The sequence below is a fragment of the Hyaena hyaena genome, unplaced genomic scaffold (genome assembly GCF_003009895.1).
Source record: "Hyaena hyaena isolate Hyena2069 unplaced genomic scaffold, ASM300989v1 scaffold_949, whole genome shotgun sequence".
NCBI classification, from domain to species: domain Eukaryota; kingdom Metazoa; phylum Chordata; class Mammalia; order Carnivora; family Hyaenidae; genus Hyaena; species Hyaena hyaena.
In genome coordinates this window covers 638,952-654,948 of record NW_024081580.1, presented here as the reverse complement: position 1 = coordinate 654,948, position 15,997 = coordinate 638,952, and positions in this window count along the sequence as shown.

The window sequence follows — 15,997 nt, the reverse complement described above, 5'->3', positions numbered from 1 at the left end:
CACGAACTGCGAGATCATGACCTAAGCGAAAGCCGGACGCTTAACCGACTAAACCACCCAGGCGCCCCCTAACTGATACTTTGATCTCAGACTTCTAACCTCAGAACTGGGAGAGAAAACTTCTGTTGTTTAAACCACTTTGTGGCACTTTGCTATGACAGCCCTAGGAAGGTAATGCAGCACAGATGGATCTTCGTGGGATGTCTTTCCCTCTCACATAGCTGTGGTTCTCTTCCCATCGGGCTGCCTCATTTCCTGGGTCTGTTTCCAGTATTTTCTGTGATGACCTGCTGCCATTAATAGAATAAGAACCTGCAAAAAGGTCTGGACTCTTCAATTTCTTGGCCTCCTAGAGATTTCCCGCTGTTCCACAGTCTGCCGTTAGTCTTCACCGATTTGTCAGCTATTCTGGCTGAACTCTTCTCACCAGCGTCTAGTTTCATCACCCGACCTGTGCACTCACTGTGCCCTTGTGTGTGTGAACCAGATATGGAGATTTGGTGCCATTTGTTTTTTTGTTTTGTTTTGTTTTGTTTTGTTTTGCCTGGCGATCTAAATGGTTGAAAACAAGTTATAAATTTGAGATTAATTCAGCTTGTTTTTATTGTGAGGTGGGTAACATAGCACCTTCTAGCTTTTCATACTAAAAGGCGGAAGCTGGAGGACCCATCTCTTTCGGAGTGCTGGAGAAATACTAAATCCAGTGGGCTTTTGAGGGTTATGTTTTGTTGTCTGTTTTTAAGTGTTGCTTTTATTTTGTTTTGTCTCGCATCGTGCTGAGCTATAACGTCTGTTGTGCTCAATGTAACACTAATTCATTTTCAATTCAAAGTTTCAAAAAATTCAAATCATCAAAATTTATTTTTTTCTTCATCGCTATTTCTTTTATCCCACATCTTTTTTCAGATTTAATACTTTTCCTTTGTTTGCTTTGCTACAATGCACTTGTAAGTCCTTTCTGTTTTTGTTTTTTCCCTGAAAGAATGCCTGGGAATTGAATTTTCTAAGTTCTTGAACTTCTGAGCCAGTATTTATTTTGGTTTAAATTTAAGTGATACTTGGCTAGAGTAAATGAGCTTACATGCAAAATAATCTCTAAGAACTTTACAAACTACACTGTTTACCAGCAACATATATGTTTGAAGATAACAACGTTTGATGTTATTCTGATCTCCTTTCTTTTTAAAAAAATCTCATGAGTGTATTTTTTTTTTACTTGTTTGGAAATTTCAATGTGCAGTTTGCAATCCTAAAACTCTGGGAAGGTTTGAGCCAAGCTCTGAATCATCTGTGAATGTTATTGTCAGAAGAACAAATCATTGTCTGCCCCTAGTCTCATTTATAAGAAACCAAAATTCAAAATGTGAAAACTGATTTCTATTTAGTTTTCTAGTAGAGATATTTTTCTCTTTTCAAAACTTCTTGGGGCACCTCGGTGGCTCAGTTGGTTGAGCGTCTGACTTCAGATCAGGTCATGATCTCACAGTTGAGTTCTGGCCCCTGCATCCAGCTTGCTGCTGTCAGCATAGAGCCTGCTTAGACCCTCTGCCCCTCCCCTGGTCATGTGCACACACAATCGCTGTCTCTGTCTCTCAAAAGTAAATAAACATTAAGAAAAAAAAAAACCTCCTGTTGTAGTCAGTATTTAACAAAACAGTATTTTATTAAAGCACTATATTACTATGTGTTATATTTTTCACTCTAGTTTATAGCTAGTTAAGGTTGGCCTAAGTTTTATTTCTATTGTATCAAAGAATATAAGAATTCCATGCTATTAATACTTCACAATTTCATTGAAGTTTCATTTAAAGGCCAATTTTAAGGCATTTTCAGAAAGAGTATTCAATTCTGTCCATATTCATGTAGGCTCCCAATAATCAGATATTTATTCTTTTCAAATATAATTTCTAAAATTAAAACCAAAACACAGTGGAAAAAGTCCATTTTATTTCAGTTACTTAGATTTTTTTCAATGTTTTCCAGTACACCTGTTATTTGGTATATAATATTAATATAAGAAAGCATAATAATATAGAATTTTGACTAGTATTTGAATTCTGAAGTAGAAGTTGCCCATATTTTCTACTTATTAGTCATCCTGTGTCATTGAAAATTCCCTGCAATATACCTTAAAGCTCACAGTTCATTCCTTAGGACTTAATACATATCTTTGGTTCATATTCTGTGGAAATACTTTGAAACTTTAAAGGTGCTAAAATAACTCAAAGATTTCTATTTTCACATAAGATTTCTTCAGAAGAAAACATGGCCTGATCGTCTTGTAATTAGCTCTGTTTACTGAGATTTGAGTTTTTAGTGATTTTCTTCACTATGGACTGGGGTTCCATAGCGAATTCTCCTATTTCTCTTCTTGGCACTTTTAAAGCAATATATGAATAGAAAATAAGAAAGTAGTTTATTTTAGATGAATATAGTAATTGAAAATTGAAATGAAGAAAGTTATTCATGCTGAAGTTTCTCCATGACATTGATTTTAAAGATTTGGAATGTTGGGTATGGGAACTGAAAGTGGTCATAGGAAAATGCCAGCACTGTTGGGTGGTTGACAGTGAGAGATCAAGAGTGCTTAGCAATATGGTTTCATTGCCCTTCGATCTAATGTAAAGTGTGCAAACGTTTGGCTTCTGAGGTCAGAATGCAAACTTCCACGGTGAATTTAAAATCAAAGCATTTTCATTAAGAGAATAAACTTATTCTAGAGTATGGTTTATCTTTAGCCTTATCTCTATATAATCAGTCTTTATTCTTTGAGCATTTGTGCTATACATTCTGCTAGAAACTTTAAGTTAGTTCATTAAATTTTCACAGCCATAAGAAGAAGGTATTATTATCCCTCTTTTTTTTAGCTGAGGAAATAGATGCTCATAGACATTGAGGTAACTTTCCTCGTATATGTACTTGTTGGAATCAGTTATGCAAAAGTATGTCTTTCACTCAAAGATCTGAGCTCTTTTTTACAGCTTTATGCTGTGTATTTTCCCACTCTTATTTTCTTGTGTCCTCAAATTTACAAGGCAACTCTTATTCTAGAAAAATATGAATTCTATACACATTGAAAACATTTTATTAAGTATGAGGGACCATTCTCATTATATAAACCAGGGCTTCTCAATCTCAACAGTGTTGACTTTTTGAGCTGGATGATTCTTCTGTGGGGTAGGGCTCTCCCCAAGTGTTTTGTGTATTATATGATATTTGGCAGTGTTGCTATTCTCCAGTCACTGGATGCTAAAAACACCTCCATGGTTGTGATAACCAAAAATGGCTCCAATATCTTCAAATTCTTGTGTATGTGTGGGAGGATCACCCCAGGATTAAGATAGATAGAAAGTTAACATAGCATATGTTTACTAAAGTGGGGCTCTTTTCTATTATTTAAAATATTTTTAAAACATTTTAAACACTGAGTCAGAATATGACATTTTATGATGGCAATTTTAGGAGGTAATAAAAGTGGGGGAAGTAAGGGAAATAGGATTGTTCAGAATGTAGATTGCAGAAGATATTGTGTTATTTTTATTTATGCAAATTGTCTTTTTATAATCAAACAATCCTATGAGTTTTAAGTTAAATCATTATTGTCTTGCAGTTAATATGTTAAATACCTGGACCAATCAAACAGATAGACTTGTGATGAACTTGATTCAAATTCATAGGTTTTCTTTGCACTAATAGTGTGACTTTCTTAGTAATAATTTTCAGTGTCTTCATAAATAAAGACATGGAAAAATATGTTTGAATGTACTCATCTTGTCTACTGCACTGTTGAACAGTTGAACAACCTCCTTTCAAGGGCTAGCTAATTTCATTTGACAGTTGTGATCTTCGTTTCCTTTCATATTTATATTTTTATATCACTCATCAAAAATTTTGCCTCTCATTCACTTGCAGTGATTTCTTTTACTTGACAATGAATTTCTGGTGTCCTTTCCTTAAAAAAAAATAAATTCCCTAAGCCAAAAATCATTGCATTTCCTTACTCTTCTGGTATCCTTCAAGATGATATTTTTATAATGTTGGAAAAATTACTTGGATGGTATATAATAGTAAAGAGAAAGAGTTTTCTTCAAAATCCTGTATTCCTTTAAAGAGCCCTCAGTAAAAAGACTATTACAACATACCCCAATGCTTATAACATTGGAATATCTGATAGATGTACAGTATAAATGACCAATTGTTAACTTTGTGTAGTTAAGGTCCATTTTTCTCTTTGAACTGAGTATAATAGAGAACACTTTGATAAAGAAATAATGAAAATCTGTTCTCAACTAAACACATTTTAAAATAGCTTCACTCAGATGTTACTGGAAAAGAAAATGCATGTTTGTTGGAGTGGCCTCGTTGGGAGACAAACAAACTGTACTTCCCTGTATTTAAAACAGTCACGGTTTTGATGTTAGCTGTGATTCACCATCTGCTTCATGGAAAGCGATATCAGCCCTGCAGCTGAGATAAGCACTTTATGATATCAAATAGATAAATGGAGGGGAACCATCATTCTCTGTCAGAAAGTTAGGTTAGGCAAACCAATTTCCATATATTACATTTCCCACTAGTGTTTTTATGTTTCGAAATCTAGCTTACATTGGAACACTGACATTGAACACATTTTTCTTGCTTATCACTCACTTACATTGAAGAAGTCCAAAGCCCACACTTGTATTTCTATTTGACACTTGCTGAATGTTGACATATGATACCCATATCGAGTGATGATGAGGCACAAAGGAAACATCAATTTGTTTAGGGAAATCTTTAGTTATTCTCTCTGCTATGAATTCAAGGAATTTACTGGATTTTCTATTATCTTCAAAAAATTACTCAGAACAATTATATTTGTTATTGTTAGTCTTGTGCATGAACCAATGTCTTACTTAGCTGAAACCATCAACATGACCGAGGCAGTGATTGGTATCAGTTTGGGAAATCGTGAAAACAGAAAAGTTCAACATAATGAGTTGTATTTGTGATTTTTTAAATTATAATTCAGTGAATGCAATGAGCATGGTAACTTCACTGACAGGTTGTTATTCTGACAATTAAAAAAAACCTGATTCCCAGAGCATAATAAATAGATACAATTTCTCATATAGCTATTAAATATCAGGAAAAATGGTAAATGGTTTGAAAGGGTTATCTTTTTTTCAATCCTCACACCAATTCTGTGACCCCTTTTTACAGATGAGAAGACTGAGGTTTGAGAGACTAATTTATCCAAGGCCATACAGCTATTAAATATAGTTGAGAGTAAAACCCCTCTGTTATATTTCATAGATGGTACACTTTGATTCCTCAACGCTACTATGTCTATGGATTCTATTACCAAGAAAAGGATGCTGCTTTGGAAATCTGGTAAATCATAGAACACATGCTCTATGGAATTATAGCCATATCATGATCTTTACTTCAGTAAAGGTATACTCTTTCCTTCCCTTTTTCTTTAGTTATTTATTTTTTATTTTTAAATTTGAATTTCTCACAGTAATAATGCACATAACTTCATCATATGTTTGTCTTATAACACATATAAGGGGCAGTTCCCTTATATTTAGGACCAAAGCATCTACACCCTGGATGTGCTCCCTAGAAGAACTCAAATTTCATTCAATAAGACAATCTGCAATAAATCACATATTTGGGAAGATTAATGGATATGGTGCACTATAGACCAAGGTTGAGAGGAAGACATGCTGTCATGGAACAGCACCAATGAAAATAGTGTAATTCTGGAATATTAGAGTCCATGTGGAGTCACTTAAACAACAGTGACAAAGAGGATATAATACTAGTGGGCAAATTAGTGTTATAACCAAGTTTTCTTTAACATGCAGGGGTCCATTTGATGTCTAACACACCACTGCATTCATAGTACAAGATGGATGACAAACTGGGTTATTTAACTATATAACCAGAAAAAGAGCTGGATAGCAGAAGGCTGATATCAGTCATCACAATGGAAAAATCTTGATTCCGTCTCCAGTGATCCTATTCTGATTCTCAAAGTCCATCAATTTAACATTAAGAAGGGCCCCCTTAAAGAAAATTCAGCAAGAGATAAAACAGACATATAGATAAAACAGTTTTATCCAATATTTTCCCAAAGTGACCAATGGCCGATTTCCAATCCAACTGTACTTTGAGAAAGAGGCAGTGCTCAGACCTTATTGGAGCTGTTGAATATAGAGTTTGAGTTGATGCTGATACAAGGGAACAAAAAATGCTATCATGGTTCTGGGTAGGAAAAGAGGTTATGGAGCCCATGTTGTACATGGAATCCTGGCAATGTGTTCAGTAGATTCAGAGACTCACCCTATGGCAACTTCCCTGATTGGCAACTATAATTGCCAGATGCCTTGGATTGGTTCTCCAATGAGAAGCATCAGAGCCGTTATTATAGAAATGTCCAATGAATCTTCTATAGATACCAAATAGTAAATCAGAAACAAATGTGCATCTCAGAAGAATTAGATAAGCACCATATTTCAAAAAGTCACAGGATGCAAAGGTGATATCTATATCTTCTTTAACTTTATCTGTATGGCCACTGGAAAATTCATATTGGCTATAGTAGATGATGGCACACCACTGTAAACTTAACCAAGTGGTAGCCCCATATGCCTATGGCAATGGCCAGTTTGCTAACTTACTCTTGGATTACCTTTGTTTTTCCACATAAAATTTTTTCATTCCTATTTATTATGGACATTTTGAGACTATCTAATTACAGATCCTTTGCTTAAGTTCTGAATTTCTGGAAAATTCAGGCTAAGTCAGCCATTTCATTTTAAAATTATACATAGGTCCTCAAAATGGCCACCTTGATTTACATTTCCTCATATCAAGAGTTCAATCCATCTCATCAGCCTTTGGGTCTAGGCTAAGCTTCCGACTTTTCACTAATGGAACTTAGTGGAAGTGCCATTGTGCCAGTTCCTAATTGAAACATAAAGAGATCTTGTAGCTTCCACTCCTGTTGGTCTTAGTATTCCGTGTTGCCGTATGGACTAGTTGTCATATATGATATTACAAAGAGTGAAGCCACTGTTTAAGCCATCATGAATCAGCTAGTCACAACCCAACTGAAACCTGCCTGCTCCAAACAAGAAGAATCATTCAGCTGCTTGGCTGGAAGCCATCCAACCCTCCAAAGGAGAGTCACTTAGTTGACTGACAGCTGACTACAGACATATGAATGACCCTAGCAGAAGAACAGTCCAGCTGGGCCCAGACCAAATTGCAGATCCACAAAATCATGAGCCGGATAAATGGTTGTTATAAGTCTCTAAATTTTAGGATAACCTATTACACCAAAAAAGCTGATACAGAAATTGATTCCTAGAATAGGAGTGCTGCCATAGCAAAATGGCATTACCTTCAGGGGGTGGGAAAAGTGGTGAGGAGATTATAAAAAATTCTGGTAAAACAGCATATAAACTGGAAGTGCCTCCTTAACCCTATTAGAAGGGCTATGTATGTTTCTGGGAACTTACACATTTCATCCAGGTTATCTAATTTTTTGGTACATAAGTATACATAGTAGTTTCTTACAATCTTTCATATTTCGGTGATACCATGTGTAAGCATTTGCGAATTGTCTCTTTTGTAATTAGTCTAAAGGTTTGCCAATTTTTTATCTTCTCAAAAACAAAAACTTGGGTTTATTAATATTTTTATTGTTTTTCTTATCTCTATTTCATGTATTTATTCTCTGACCTCAATTATTTCCTTATCTCCTCTAACTTTAGGTTTAGCTTGCTCTTCTTTTTCTACTTCCTTGAGGTATAAAATTTGGTTGTTTACTAGAAATCTCTCTTTTTTTCTTAATGTAGGCATTTATCACTATAAACTTCCCCTTAAAATTGCTTTTGCTGCATCTAGTATGCTATGTTGTTTCTATTTTTATTTATCTCAAGATATTTTTAACTTTCCCATTTTTTTTCTTTTTTCCTTTCCTTTCCTTTTTTTTTTTTTTTTTTTTCCATTGGTAGTTTAGGAGTTTATGATTTAATTTTAATTTGATTTTAAAATATACAACATTCTTTTTTTTATTGATTGCTAGTGTCATACCATGTGGCTTGCAAAGATACATGATATGAATTGCTTGTCTGACTGCCAATATTCTCTTCTCCTTTACTGACAGAAGCTCAATTTTGTTGGTTCAATTTTGTCAGACAACAAAGTCCCCAGCTACAAAACCAATTTTCTCAGCCTCCCTTAAGCCAGGAGATGACTATTAGACACAGTTCTGGTCAATGCACTGCAATTAGAAATTATTTGTATTATTTATATGAAAGCTCCTAGGAAAGAGGACAAACTTGGCTGACATCTCCCTTTGTTTTCTGCCTTTTGTTTCCATCCTGCCAGGAAATTATTTGTGATCTTTGAAAATAAGTCAGTCATTTTACATTTACTAGAGGAGCGCTAGAGAATCAGAGATCCCTAGGCTTTTATATTTTTGATTCACTGAATAAATGCTTACAATAAAGTATTTACTTTATGACAAAGATGAAGCCCTCCTAGGCTTAATTCATACTAATTTTTTTGTTAGATACATTTCTAACTGTTACAGAGAATAATATGGAATAATACATATTTAGTTCTTAAGCTGGGGCGCCTGGGTGGCTTAGTCGGTTAAGCGTCCGACTTTTGCTTAGGTCATGATCTCGCGGTTCGTGGGTTCAAGCCCCATGTCGGGCTCTGTGCTGACTGCCAGCTCAGAGCCTGGAGCCTGTTTCAGAGTCTGNTAAACTTCCCCTTAAAATTGCTTTTGCTGCATCTAGTATGCTATGTTGTTTCTATTTTTATTTATCTCAAGATTTTTTTAACTTTCTTTTTTTTTTTTTTTTCCTTTCCTTTCCTTTTTTTTTTTTTTTTCTGACCATTGGTTGTTTAGGAGTGTGTGATTTAATTTTCACATACTTATAAATTTTACAGTTTTCTTTCTTTTATTGATTGCTAGTGTCATACCATGTGGCTTGCAAAGATACATGATATGAATTGCTTGTCTGACTGCCAATATTCTCTTCTCCTTTACTGACAGAAGCTCAATTTTGTTGGTTCAATTTTGTCAGACAACAAAGTCCCCAGCTACAAAACCAATTTTCTCAGCCTCCCTTAAGCCAGGAGATGACTATTAGACACAGTTCTGGTCAATGCACTGCAATTAGAAATTATTTGTATTATTTATATGAAAGCTCCTAGGAAAGAGGACAAACTTGGCTGACATCTCCCTTTGTTTTCTGCCTTTTGTTTCCATCCTGCCAGGAAATTATTTGTGATCTTTGAAAATAAGTCAGTCATTTTACATTTACTAGAGGAGCGCTAGAGAATCAGAGATCCCTAGGCTTTTATATTTTTGATTCACTGAATAAATGCTTACAATAAAGTATTTACTTTATGACAAAGATGAAGCCCTCCTAGGCTTAATTCATACTAATTTTTTTGTTAGATACATTTCTAACTGTTACAGAGAATAATATGGAATAATACATATTTAGTTCTTAAGCTGGGGCGCCTGGGTGGCTTAGTCGGTTAAGCGTCCGACTTTTGCTTAGGTCATGATCTCGCGGTTCGTGGGTTCAAGCCCCATGTCGGGCTCTGTGCTGACTGCCAGCTCAGAGCCTGGAGCCTGTTTCAGAGTCTGTGTCTACCTCTGTCTCTGACCCTCCCCTGCTCACGCTGTCTCTCTCTCTCTCTCTCCTAGAAATAAATAAAAACATTTAAAAAATTTTTAGTTCTTAAAATAGGCAGAAACCAATGGCTATCCTCTGGGTACTGATTAACATAACTCACTTTTTCTTCTGGGCCATCATATAATAAAAATCAACTATAAATGCAATAACTGACTTGGAGATATTATGATTCTTAGTGTAAAAGACTTAGAAATGTCTGAAATTCATTATTAAAATTTGTTGCATTTTTCTAAATGCTTAAGTATATTAATTGTGGGATAGGTAAGTAAAAGTGACCACTAATGAGTACTTCCCCCGAAGAATGACTATCTAAACCTTTAGTCTGAATTTTGAAAGAGGCATGCACATAAATAACAGAATATAAATGTAATTAAAAAGCATCATCTTACCTATAAGTCTATTTATCTATCTACTCCTTGCTTTGTTTTAAATAGAAAATACTTGTGAAATTATCACAAAACCATGGTATAAGATGACAATGGAAAAATTACAACAAATAGAATGTATTTGCAGTTGAGAGAGTAAATTGAATAGAAGAAGCACACAGCAGAGTTTTCTACTTAAGTTAATATGATTTGTGCAATATAATAAAATATTCAGTGTGAAATCAGTAAAGAGGCAAGAAGGGGGAGTTATGTACATATAAGTACATAATTAATACAAAAATTAAAAGGAGAAAAAATTAGTGTAGATAATTAAAATTTCTTCCAAGTTCACTTATTATTTAAAAAAATTTTTTTTTTCTGTATGTGGAAGCAAAGCAAGAATAGTCCTAATTATCAGGTCTTATATAGTCTTGACAATTGATGTTGTGCTATGTGGTAGTCAGCTCAGGTTGTCATTAAGAAAATACTGCAGATTGGGTGGCTTAAAGATTAGAAATTTCTCAGATTTCTTGAGGTGGGAGGTCCAAGATAGGGACACATATCATATAGGTTTCATTACAAGGCCTCTTCTCTTGGCTTATAAGTATCCTCTATCTGACTGAGTGGTCACTGAATTCTTCTTTATATATGCATGGGAGAGAGAGAGGGAGGTTTCTGGGTGTCTAATCTTATAAGGGTTCCACCTTTCTTCTTATGTGAGCCCTACTCTCATGAGGTCATTTATCCCTAATTACTTCTCAACGGCCCCATCCCCAAATGCCATCAAATTAGGGGTTAAGTCTTCAACGTATGAATCTTGTGGAGACAAACATTCATTCCATAACATGATAAAAGCTTTTTATTGTAATTATCAAGTTTATTTCATTGGCAAGCTGACAGCTTTACTAATATGACAGTGTAAAATATACAATATTCAATATGAATATATTACATTTTGATCCATTTAAGTAGGGATGGGTTATATCTTTTATAGGAAAGCCTTTAAAACTTAGTTGAGGAGGATCTGAATGTGATGTCAGTGCTTGTTTTCTGGATAGCAAGGGGATTTTTCTTCCTTTTAAATTTAATCTTAAGTATTCCTTAGACACAATAATAAGGACAGGGAGTCAGTTAGTGGTTTTCCAGTACATGTTCTTTTTGTCTTGGGCTGTGGATTCACTGACAACCTAATATAATGTAGTCATACTGCCATTCCTCTTAATCTTTACCAGTCAAATCGCAGAATTCTGACATTTCTCTTTACACTATAAAATTGAGATAAAATGAATTAAAGTTACGATTGTTAGTGTGGAGAATTCCAAAATGGTGTGAAGAAAAGTGGGTAGACTTGCTGATAAGTCATCAAATTCTCTGAGGATAAGTTTTATCTATCAATCAATGGTTGAGAAACAGCAGTCAAGGGGCGCCTGGGTGGCTTAGTTGGTTAGGCGTCCGACTTTCGCTTAGGTCATGATCTCGCGGTTCGTGGGTTCGGGCCCCGCGTCGGGCTCTGTGCTGACTGCCAGCTCAGAGCCTGGAGCCTGTTTCAGTCTGTGACTCCCTCTCTCTCTGACCCTCCCCTGCTCACGCTGTCTCTCTCTCTCTCTCCTAGAAATAAATAAAAAAACATTAAAAAAAATCTTAAAAAAAAAAAAAAAGAGAAACAGCAGTCAATACAAAAACAAGAACCAACACAAAAAACATGGATCCCAATTCTTACTGAGAAACTTAGATTTTTAAATATATAATGCTTTTATTGATTATTCGTTTATTTATTTATTTAATAAAATCACAGTGTGTAAAAGTTTCTGAGTTTGGAATCACACCTAGATCCTAAGTCTATTCTGCCCTGAGGAGTTGTGAGAGCTTCTAACCATGATGAAATTTAGGTTTCTTCATAGACTAATGAAGAAATCAGGATTGAAAATATCTAATGTTCCTCCCAGCAATTAATTATTCATGATTTTCTGAGCACTTTTTCAGTGGGTTGAACCTCAGTACTGGTCTGCTCAGGGACATCAAAAAAGAAATCCGTCTTGATTTTCTTTCTTTTTTTATTTTTTTAAATTCATTTTTGACAGTGAATGAGAGAGAGAGAGAGAAGGAAAGAGACAGAGAGAGAGGGAGGGAGAGAGGAAGGTCAGAGAGAGGGAGATACAGAATCAGAATCAGGCTCCAGGTTCTGAGCTGTCAGCACAGAGCCCAATTCAGGGCTCGAGCTCATGAGTCATGAGATCATGACCTGAGCCAAAGTCTGATGATTTAGTCACCCAGGCACACACACACCCCCATCTTGATTTTCTTAAGGGAAGAGAAGGTGATTGTAGGATCTTGTAGTCAAAAAGTTCTTCTAAGCCAGGAAGAAACAAAGGAAATTCCAGGAGAAGTCCCTGGAAGAAGGAAATATGGGTTTTGTTTTGTTTTGGTTTGGTTCTTTGTCTACAGTTGAGGATATCATGCCATACAAGATTACTAAGGCAGAAGAAAGGGAAGGTTTAGGAAGCAGACCAGGGTATGCACTGAACATGTCTTGGACTCAGCTTTTAAGCCCGAATAATTGATTCAGTGCTGTGCATAGTGAAAGGTTATTGATATTTTACTGGATGTTTTTAGTGACTATGAGCTGCACATTAAGTGTTGATATTATCTATGTATATTCCTTTAGTTTTAAGAGAAGTTAATACTGAAGGATATGTCAAAAAGGAGACATTATAAACATTTAATCAGTTCAAGGTGTGATCATTACACCCAGTAATGCTCAGGTCAAGGCATTTGTGAAACAGTTTGGTAACAAAAAAGTGTGAGATATGATCCCATTGCAGATGTATAAGGAATATATTTTACTTATGGTAAATGACTTAATACTCAAAATTCAAAACCTAAATTAAAAAATCTAATTATATTTAAGTCATGCATAAAGATAGTTTAAGAACATGCCCATTTCCCCCAATAGGTCATATATAATGCTTAGGTAGTTTTAAAATTATAATATTTAAAATACCAACTAATTCTATTTTTTATGAAAAATCTCCAACATTAATAAAAGAAAGAAAAGCAAAATGTGCATGTTTATCTAGCTAGCTTATTGCTTCACATTTATTTTTTAGGCAAAATGCTAATCATTGCTAATAGTTTTGTGCAGGGCTATCAATTACAGAATTCCTTTGTTTTTCTCAAAGAAAGGAAAAAAATGTTCTTCAAAGTCTTACAAACCATAGGGTATTGTGAGATGAGGTTTTGAGTTCTTTACGGTAAAGACATGATCCTTCTGTTTCAATACTAAGAACATTAGGTTTATTGAAAATCAGGGTTGACTCTTAATATTATTATGTTTGTTATAGTAGAAGAGTTCTCACTAATTTCTGAATAAAATAGTTTCCTGCTAAAGACCATCTGTCTGAAGGTTAGGTCACTTGAGGAAGTCTCTCATACATAGTTACTCAATAATTTTCTGGTTTCACATATATTCAGTTCAAAGTCATGTGCTTTCACTGTGTAATGAAACCATTATTCAGTTTAAAGTTACTCTCAGGGGGCATCTATTTTCATTTTGGTTTTATATTAATGATTTCTTCTAGCCATTCAGTGTTCTTCAAAGCTTAATTAATGGGTGCTGCACTACACTATATTTTTTAGTGTCTTATTGATCTTTTTAATGAAGGACTTAAGTGCTGTTTATGAGGAAAAGATCTTATTAAACTATACAGAAAATTTACTTTAAACTTTCCTTTTCTGTGATTGTTCATTTTAATAAAAACTTTATTGGATTTTCTGAGGAGAAACTCAGCAGGAGATGTTTCTTTCATTAGGATATTTACAGTGCTTAAGGGAGTAGAATATGTTAGCTTTTTATTTTCAAATTCATTACACTTTTTCCTTATATTTGGCTAGTGGGACATTAGGCAGGAAGGAAATTGTCTTGCATTTTCCTATACTTGATAATCCATATTTTTTATACAATGATCTTTGCAAAATCTGAGTTTAGAGAAATCTTACACAATGCATAGAAATTTGGGAAGATATATAAAATATTAAATTCCTTTCCCAGGATAAAGAGAAATAATAAACACATACACAGTAGAACATTTTATCTAAATTTCATTCTACCTGTGACATTTTCACACTTCTGCAGCAGCTATAGCACATATAAATTCACTGCAACTTATTAGATCTATAATCTGATTTTGGCTTCTGGGAATTTGTTTTTTGTTTTTTGGGTTTTTCCTCCCCCCCCCGTAAAGTTTTCATAGGCGTACATTTACTTTAATCTGCACAAAAATATTCACACTGTCTGGAGCTAAGAAAAGAATTCTTATGTAAATGAGTTATTTAAAATTCTGAATAGCAGCTTCAGACAAATGGAGGAGAAATGACAGGGAATTAAAACTTTGGAGGAATATTTTCAATATGGTAATTGGATTCAAATAGTTTATGTTTTTGGAGAACATCAAAGACCCACTCACAAGCCTGTGCCCAGATTAAGTGAAAGTTATAAGACATACATTTGAATATGTTTAAACTTTAAAAATTTTCTAACAATTTAAAAATGCAATTCCTACAGCCATTATACTGCCTTATTATGCCCCAGTTTTCTTCACATCAGTTTTGTGAGTGGGAATGATAATAAAAATACTGATCATATCTTCCTGACATGGGTGTGAGAGACATCTGACCAAATAGGATGGATAATGTGCCAAACCCCTCTGGTTCAGGTACCCCATTATCTACAGGATGAAATATTGATTTTAGCTCTCATTCATCACGTTACTTTTGCTCCATCATGGATTGCCATAAGGAACGTCTGGTTCCTATGATTTCCTTTGAGACTTAGGCATTTTCTTTTTCTTCTTTGGACCGCCTGGATCTTAGATTTCTGATCGGAATCTCTCTTCTCATCTCTTTAAATTTCTATGAATGAAAAGAAAAGAAGTTAATAAAGCAGACATCATTTTTTAAATTGAACACAGTAATAGAGTTGATCAACACACTTCAAATCTGATTATTCAAAAAGAATAAACTATTAAAGTAGATAACATTTTTTTGCAAATATGGATAACCATAAAAGTCAGAATGCTCAATAAGCCATATGCTAATCTGAGAATTTAGAGATAAATACAACATTAAATGTAATGAATATATATGTATTTAAAGCAATACCTTTGAAAACAAAAATGGATCAATATATAGTACATATGGTTAGCAGATACATCTCAAGAATTAGTAAACTCTGTAATCACCAAGAACTATACATTTTTAAGTTGATAGTTTCACAATTAGACCCAACCTCTGAGAGTTCCATTGACAATTTTACTGAATTTTCAAGGAACTTCTTAAACTGTAAAGTTATTACAGGCTATTAAAGGTTGACAAATGACAACTTGTCTTAAGATTACCAGTACTCTAATACTAGGACAAAATGGGGGAGGTGTTGTGGATCTTACGAGTAGGGAAACAAAAAACGTTTGTATAAATGTTACCAAATGTATACATTAGGGAAAAACAAGTCACTACCAGCCACTAGTTAAAAGTTGTATAACGTTTAAAAAAATCCATTAATGTGGTTTATATTAACATATCAAAATTATAAAAATATCCTAACAATTGCAGGAAAAACATTTGATAAAATTCTACACACATTTTTTTTTGTAAAATATCTTAGCTGACTGAATAAATGGGAACTTCTCTTACCTGATAAAAACTTTTCATTTTAATTTATGTCAATTATACTCAACAGTTAAATAAGATTCCCATTAAAATTAAGAACATCACAAGACTTGATCACTGTCGCAGTTTCTAGTCAATCGAAAATATTTCAAAAAGAGTAGAAGAAAGTGAAAGCTGTCATTATGTATTGACAATAAAAATGTCTCTCCAGAGAACTGGAAAAACTTAATGAACAAACTATAACTAATAAGAGGT